This window comes from Salvia miltiorrhiza, chromosome 2 (genome assembly GCF_028751815.1).
Source record: "Salvia miltiorrhiza cultivar Shanhuang (shh) chromosome 2, IMPLAD_Smil_shh, whole genome shotgun sequence".
Lineage (NCBI taxonomy): Eukaryota > Viridiplantae > Streptophyta > Magnoliopsida > Lamiales > Lamiaceae > Salvia > Salvia miltiorrhiza.
This window is the reverse complement of record NC_080388.1, coordinates 15,790,542-15,797,877: the sequence shown is the minus strand read 5'-3', so window position 1 is coordinate 15,797,877 and position 7,336 is coordinate 15,790,542. Positions and strand designations below refer to the sequence as shown.

General features: G+C 37.9%; 1 non-coding gene across 1 annotated transcript; it reads right to left on the bottom strand.

Moving 5' to 3' along the window:
* Positions 1-5,590: 5,590 nt before the first annotated feature.
* Positions 5,591-5,697, bottom strand: LOC131013789 (small nucleolar RNA R71). Its single transcript, XR_009097870.1, has one exon. It is a non-coding gene; the product is annotated as a small nucleolar RNA R71 (small nucleolar RNA).
* Positions 5,698-7,336: the final 1,639 nt, after the last annotated feature.

Genomic DNA, 7,336 nt, shown 5'->3' with positions numbered 1-7,336 from the left:
CTAAATCAGTAAGTCACAAGAATACATCTGATAACTATAGTAGATATGCATGAGTTATAGAATTAGACAATATTCTAACATGTATGTGAAATACTTACTAGTCGACTGATCATTGTAATAAGTCGATACCGAAATTTTAGTTAAAAACTGAATAGTCTGTTCCCCCTTGATTGTTGACTCATGTCTTCAGTTGACACATCTTCAGTATGGGAACTTCAGTTGGCTGAACTCCAGTTGACTGTTTTTTAGTCAACAACTTCAATTTGTTGTGGAGCTCATGCTGCAAAGGTTGTGGAGATTGATTCTTCATTTCGATGTAGTAGCTTCCACTTGTTGAGTTGACAACTCAATCCCTCTGATTGATCTGTTGTTGATGATGTCTGTTTGACTTTTCACGATTGACTTTTTCATCTTCTTCGGCATATCCTTATGTGATTCATTCTTTTCAAATGAATCTATGTGAAGCTGTTGTAGATTCCATTTCGAGGAGTGTCCTGTCTTTGACTTAAATGACGTTGATGATGTCCTCGATGGCATGCTTCATACTCTTGCCTTTCCTGGGAGACTATCGATGGTAGTCCTTTTTCCCATTGAAACTTGGCAAGATTTCACTACAAGAAATATGTTAATAGACAAGTGTTTAAAACCGTAGTCGTAGGGGTCAAAAAACTGTTGTTGTAGCCTTTGTAGTCGTAGATAGGCGCTAATACACTACGGTTTTAAACTGTGGTCGTAGATACCTACGACCACAGTTTTAACACCGTGGTCTATTATCATACTATTTTATGAGGGATGCGCTAATAGACCACAGTTCTAAAACCATGGTCTATTAGCACCCCCATTAGAAAACAATATCTACCACCACGGTTTACAACATAGTCATAGACTATACTATGAAATTTTTTTTTTCAATAATTCATTAATAAATTAATATACAATTAATTTCATAAATAATAAGCACAAATAAAAGTACAAAAGTATAACATATGTCTAATATTTAATAGTCATTACAATAATTTAGAATGTTTTTCCATTGTATTTCAAACATAAAGTCTAACAATCAAATTACACAATTAGGCACAAAAATATAGTATCAATGTTCTTCTAACTCCAACTCTTGCATCAATTGTATATGACATTTTCTACTTTGCATCCAAACTAGCAACACCATGCCTGCATAATTTGAAGTAGACAAAAACAACCAAAATAGACATAATTTGAAATGTAAAAAAAAAAAAATAGACTTAAAATTCCATGGATTATCACAAACCTCCTTGATCACACAAGTGATCACCCAATCATGATGAACCTCATCAATCCCAACATGAGAATACTCATACTTATGAAATTGCAAACAAACAAGTGCATATATGAAGTTTTTAGTAATTGTTTATAATGATTCATTTATTATTTGAAGGTAGAATATTAAAAGCCTATACATATAACTTAAGAAAAACATAATGCAGCAAAGAAAAGAAAAAAATAGCAGGGGATTCATCTATAAGGTGCTGCATGGCTAATGAACTTGTTCTTATTGAACTCGTGACGACATCATATGATCATAATACTACCAATTCTTGTTACATGAGTACCTAGCTGTTCTTATTGAAAATTTTTGCAATTATTATCAGAACATCTAATTACATATTATTCCTTCAAGAAAACACAAGCTTGATTCAGAAACCTCACAATCTGCTCAATATACGATAAGAAGGAACACATATATTGAAGGAACCATAGCAAGATGTATGGCTACATAATAAAATGTAGATGATAAAAAAATGGCATATGTAAAAGCATAATTAACTCACCCAATTACATAAATATCAACAGAATATCTTACCAACCGTCAAGGTCTATGTCATCAGGAGGAATTATGCCTTCGGCATTCCATGTGGCAGCACCTATTCTAATAAAGACAAAGAAAAAGATAATCGTAGAATTCAATATCCCACATTTTTTAACTTAACCTTATGATGAGCAGATGATTAATTTGCATTCTATTCAACTAATGAAACATAGCTCCATAAAAAAAATTAGATTCTTTTATTTTAAAATACTACAATATATATTTATGAACACGTTCAAACTAGAAACATAGTCACCTTTACCAAGACTATTCCTAATATGTTCAGACCATATATTTCTTACACCAAAGAAGCCATTTTTCATCATTTTTCTTACAGTAAACCTGCAAACTCATAAATAAGCAAATGAAGCTGAGACCATAGACAAAAACATCAGCCATGAAATATTTCAAAGATCATACCTTCATATTTATACTATATTATTACGAAGTAATGAAAGTCCAGCAGACCAACAACAATAACCTCAATCTTAAACACAAGCAAACAGAAAAGAAAATTCTTTAGATACTTTTATCGAGGCAGTACTCCATTAATCCCTCACTGTTCACATTTATGATCTAAAATTGTTTCACCTCTCTGCCTATTAATTTTACGTACGGAAAAGGTAAAGGGAAGAAAAATCTACTACAACAAGCAAGACATGAATGCAAATAATGCTTTTAAAGAGAAGCAACTCTGTATAAAAAACCATTAGATTTTAGTCAACTTGGCAGCAATTAGGTGCAAATGGTACTTGAGTTAGCCAGTTAATTAGTTATTTAAGCAATAAATAACTAATGCAACTCTAATGCTTCACTTATTCACATTTTTGTTCTCTCTCTCGTTCTCTCTCTGAATTCCTTTTTTCTCGCTATAAATCCTTAAATCCACTATCTTTTCTATATATTCTCACAAAATGGGTTATCCAACCACAGATTAAATTTGGCAAAGAGTCACAAATCCTTAATTGGACGCCAACCGGTAGACGGCCGGCGTGTCAGCGGCGAGCAGAGACGCGACTCCTAGGATTTGTGTTGGAAAGCTCACAGCGGCTGCTAAGGTTAACAGACAGAGGGATGCGGCGGATGGCAAGCGGCAGGGTTGCAGCAGCGGAAGGCAATCGGTGGCGCGACAATATGTGATGAGAAAAGGAGAGGGTCGGGAATTTGGAGGAGAGCGCTTAGGTTTAGGGATTTCGATACCTAATTTATTGTTTTTTATTTATTAATTGAATTAAGGGAAAATTGCGTGAAAATACACAAACTTTGCCAAAAATCCATATTTGACGGGAAGTTAGGATTTTACATTTTAATACACCAACTTTCGTTGTTGTCCAAATTTGACACGACTTAATTATTAAAAATTCAAAAAACAACCCCTTTTTGTAAATAATTATACAAAGACCCACTTATGTTATTATTTGGGACATTTAAACCAAAACAAGATATTTCCTTATGATGTTTTCTTTTAATCTTTGATCCGCACCTGATTTATGCTTATTTTACTCTATTTTTAAGGGTTTATTTGTGTGTGTTTTAAGATAATCTTCGGGAAATTGGTGCGTTTATGGTGTATTTTACGCTTTGCAGGAGATTTAGGCTTTCGAGATGGAAAAATGCAGTTTTGGAGAATTTTGGATGAATTTGGCGTTTTCTAGGTGTTCTGGTCTCCAGAGCAGAGGAACCGACATCTCCAGAGCAGAGAAATCACCATTCCTCTGGAGTCAGAGAAATCAAGTCTCCAGTGCAGCGGAATCAATCGCCAGAGAAATCAAGAATCAGAGCAGAGAAATAAGTCAGAACAGAGGGGAGAGAGTCCATTACAGCGGAATCGAAAAGCCAGAGAAATCACCGTTCCTCTGGCTATAGCAGAGAAATCCCCATTTTGCTGGCGACTCATTTCTCTGGCGAGGTCAGAGGAATCATCCATTCCTCTGGTGCGACCCGTTTCCCTGGCGTGAGCCATTCCTCTGGCGAGAGCTACGAATTCGGCATGAGTAGGAGTATTTTTCGGAGCGCGCATACAGCTCTGGAGAGTTGCCTTATTTTACACGATTCTATTACCATTAGAATTCTACTTTGCATGGAAACTTCCATGGTGATCCGAAGGAAATCTGAAATCTATAAATAGGTCCTCTTTTGACCTATTCAAAGACCCCCGAACCCCAGCATTCATACTTTCAGTTTTATAGCTTTAGAATTTTATTGCTTTCTAGTTTTCAAGGCTTGGATCAAGATTGAAGATTCAAGCCGCTACTTCAGTTTTCATTCGGTTTTTATACAATTTGTTTTTACAATTGTGTTCAATTTAATTATGTCATTGTTTAACTTTATTATGTCTGGCTAGTTCTTTTATTCTGAACCTAGGGTTTGTACATAGCTGATTAATTATGTGTTTTTGATTTATTGATATCAATTTGCCTTCCAACTTGTGATTCATGATTCCTTGTGCTTAATTTCTTGTGAATTATTTGGCCAATATTTTACATGTCTAGCTGTTCAGTTTGAGTCTTGAATGCGATAATTGTTCAGCCGATTCAGGAATGCATGATATAGTGTTAGCCTTGAGTCTTGAATGCGATAGGTGAAGCTATAGGGAGCGATTCTTTGTGTGCTATTTGGAGTTGATTTATTCCTTGGAATCTTGAATGTGAAGGGGGATAAATTAATCTACTTTCATAGGTGTTCGTTAGAGAAGCTTGTGAATAATATAGTGATCTTTCATCAGGGTTGGATTAAAGTAGTAATTGAATCGATAGATTAAATGCATGTAGTTGATTAGTAAAAGTACATCCCTAGGGTCAGAGCCTTTAATTAATTGAGTTTTTATCCAGTTTTATTTGTTTTGCTTTAATTTAAGTTATCTTCTTCATTCTTGTTGAGTTGCCTGAATATTACTAGAGTCTAGTTAGGATTACTTAAGGTGATTCGCTATAATAGTCCCTGGGGATACGATACTCGGTTACTGATTATTTGCTACAATTGCATCGTGTTAGTTGCGATATTTGTTGCTAAGAAATTAGTGATCAACTTTTTGGCGCCGTTGCCGGGGACTAATTAGAATTGACTTTAATATTTCTGATTAGACTTAAGCATTATTTCAGGCGTTATAAGCTTATTTTTATTTTCTAGTTTTTAAATTTCTGTTTTTGTTTGTTGTCTCAGGCGTGTATGATCACGAGATCCAAAGGAAAAGAACATCTAGTACCTTTGAACTTGGAAATCGAAAAGCAATACAAAAAAGACAACCGCGAAAAGAAGAAGCAAGCAATGGCAGAGCAACAGAATAACATGGACCTTGAAACTCTTGTGCGAGCCGTGACAAACCTTCAGAGGCAGCTAGACAAAGAGAGAGAGCGCAACCGGGCTCCTCCACCAGAGCCACCACTGAATCACATGTATCAGCCTCGGGTTGATCAATTTCAAGGAGGCAGATGGGGACCAACTGTGCAGGCTAACAAGTTCGAGCTGAAGCCGGGATTGATAAACATGGTTCAAGCTGAACAGTTTAGTGGAGCGGCTTCTGAAAATCCGCATGCTCACATTACCCAGTTTCTAGATATCTGCGACACTATTAAGCAGAATGGAGTGCCACCTGATGCCATCAGAATGAAGATGTTTGGATTCTCTCTCAGGGATAGAGCGAAGGAGTGGTTCAAGAGTCTGGACAGAGGTGCTATTACTGGATGGGAGGATTTGTGTAAAGCTTTCCTAGCAAAATACTTTCCTGCTTCTAAAGCTCAGAAAATCATTGCAGAGATTTCTCACTTTTCCCAGCTAGGAGATGAGACCATTCATGATGCCTGGGAAAGATTTCGTGAGCTGCTCAGGAACTGCCCACAACATGGTTTCACGGAAGATCAGCAAATCATTCACTTTTATAATGGTTTGACTGGTCTGACAAAAAGTATGGTGGATGCTACTGCAGGTGGATGTCTTCTCCATAGAAATACAAAGGAGGCTTATCGTGTGATAGAAAAGATGGCCTCCAACAGTTACCAATGGCCGAATGACAGAAATTCTACGAGAAGAATTGCAGCTGTAAACGAGGAGAGAGATGATTTTAAGGAGAAATACGAAGCTCTTCAAAAGCAGTATGAGTTGGAGAGAAAAGCACTGCTAGCCAAAATCCCTCAGCAGCCGATTTTATCCGATGTAGCACAGTTTGAAGATGCTAATTTTGTCCAGCGGCAGTACCAATACCAAAGGCCAAATTATCAGGGACATCAGGGCGAAAATCCACCGTATCATCCAAATAATAGGAATCATCCAAATTTTTCCTATTCAAATCCCAACAATGCTTTGCAGCCTCCACCTGGATTTTCTGTGTCTAGCGGAGGAGGTGTAAATGAACCAAAGAAGGGATCAATGGAGGATATGATGCAGCAGGTGTTAACAGAAGTGTCTAGCATGAAGACAACTGTTAATACAAGAATGACTAATTTGGAGTCTCAAGTGGGAAATATTGGGAATAATTTTTCATCATTGTCCAAGCAAGTGCAGATTTTGGAGAATCAAGTTGGTCAAATGGCTAACCAAGCAGCTACACAGCACAAGCCGGGCCACTTTCCTAGCAACACTGAAATTAATCCCAAAAATCAGTGTAATGTGATCCATCTTCGAAGCGGGACTGAGTACCAGAATTTTCCAGAGCTGCAGAATGACAAGGAAAAAGGCAAAGTAGTGGAGGACGACGGTGATGACTTGGAGGAGCTTGCAGCGAAACAAAGCAGAGGAGCTTGCAGCGAAACAAAGAAGCCTCCCCCTAAGAAGGATTCGAGCTCTTCTGCTGTTAAGGAGCCTGTTCCTACCCCTTCGTTTCCCAGGCCAGAGTACAAGCCTGTAGCACCCTTCCCGAATAGCCTAGCAAAGCCGAAGATGGACCAGAAGTTAGCCAAGTTCATCGAGATGTTTTCAAAGCTTCACATCAACATTCCTTTACTTGATGCTTTGAGAGATATGCCAGGCTATGCCAAGTTCCTCAAGGACGCAGTCTCCAACAAGAAGAAGTTGGGGAAATATGAGACGATAAATCTTTCCGAGGAATGCAGTGCTGTGCTCCAAAGAAAGCTACCTTTGAAGCAAAAGGATCCTGGCAGCTTTACTATAGCTTGTGTGATTGGAGGGCAGAACTTCTCCCGTGTTCTTTGTGACTTAGGGGCAAGCATCAATCTGATGTCTCTCTCTATTTTCAACCGGTTGGAGATTGGAGATATCAAGCCTACCTCTATTGCATTGCAGATGGCAGATCGTTCCATCACATATCCCAAGGGAATTGTGGAGGATGTCCTAGTGCAGGTGGAGCAATTTATTTTTCCTGCAGATTTCGTAGTGTTGGACATGCCGGAGGACAAAAATACTCCATTAATCTTGGGGCGGCCGTTTCTAGCTACGGGTCGTGCATTGATAGACGTGCAAGAGGGAGATCTTACTTTCCGTGTCAATGATGAGAAGATGACGTTGTCTATTTATGATGCGATGAAGAAGCCA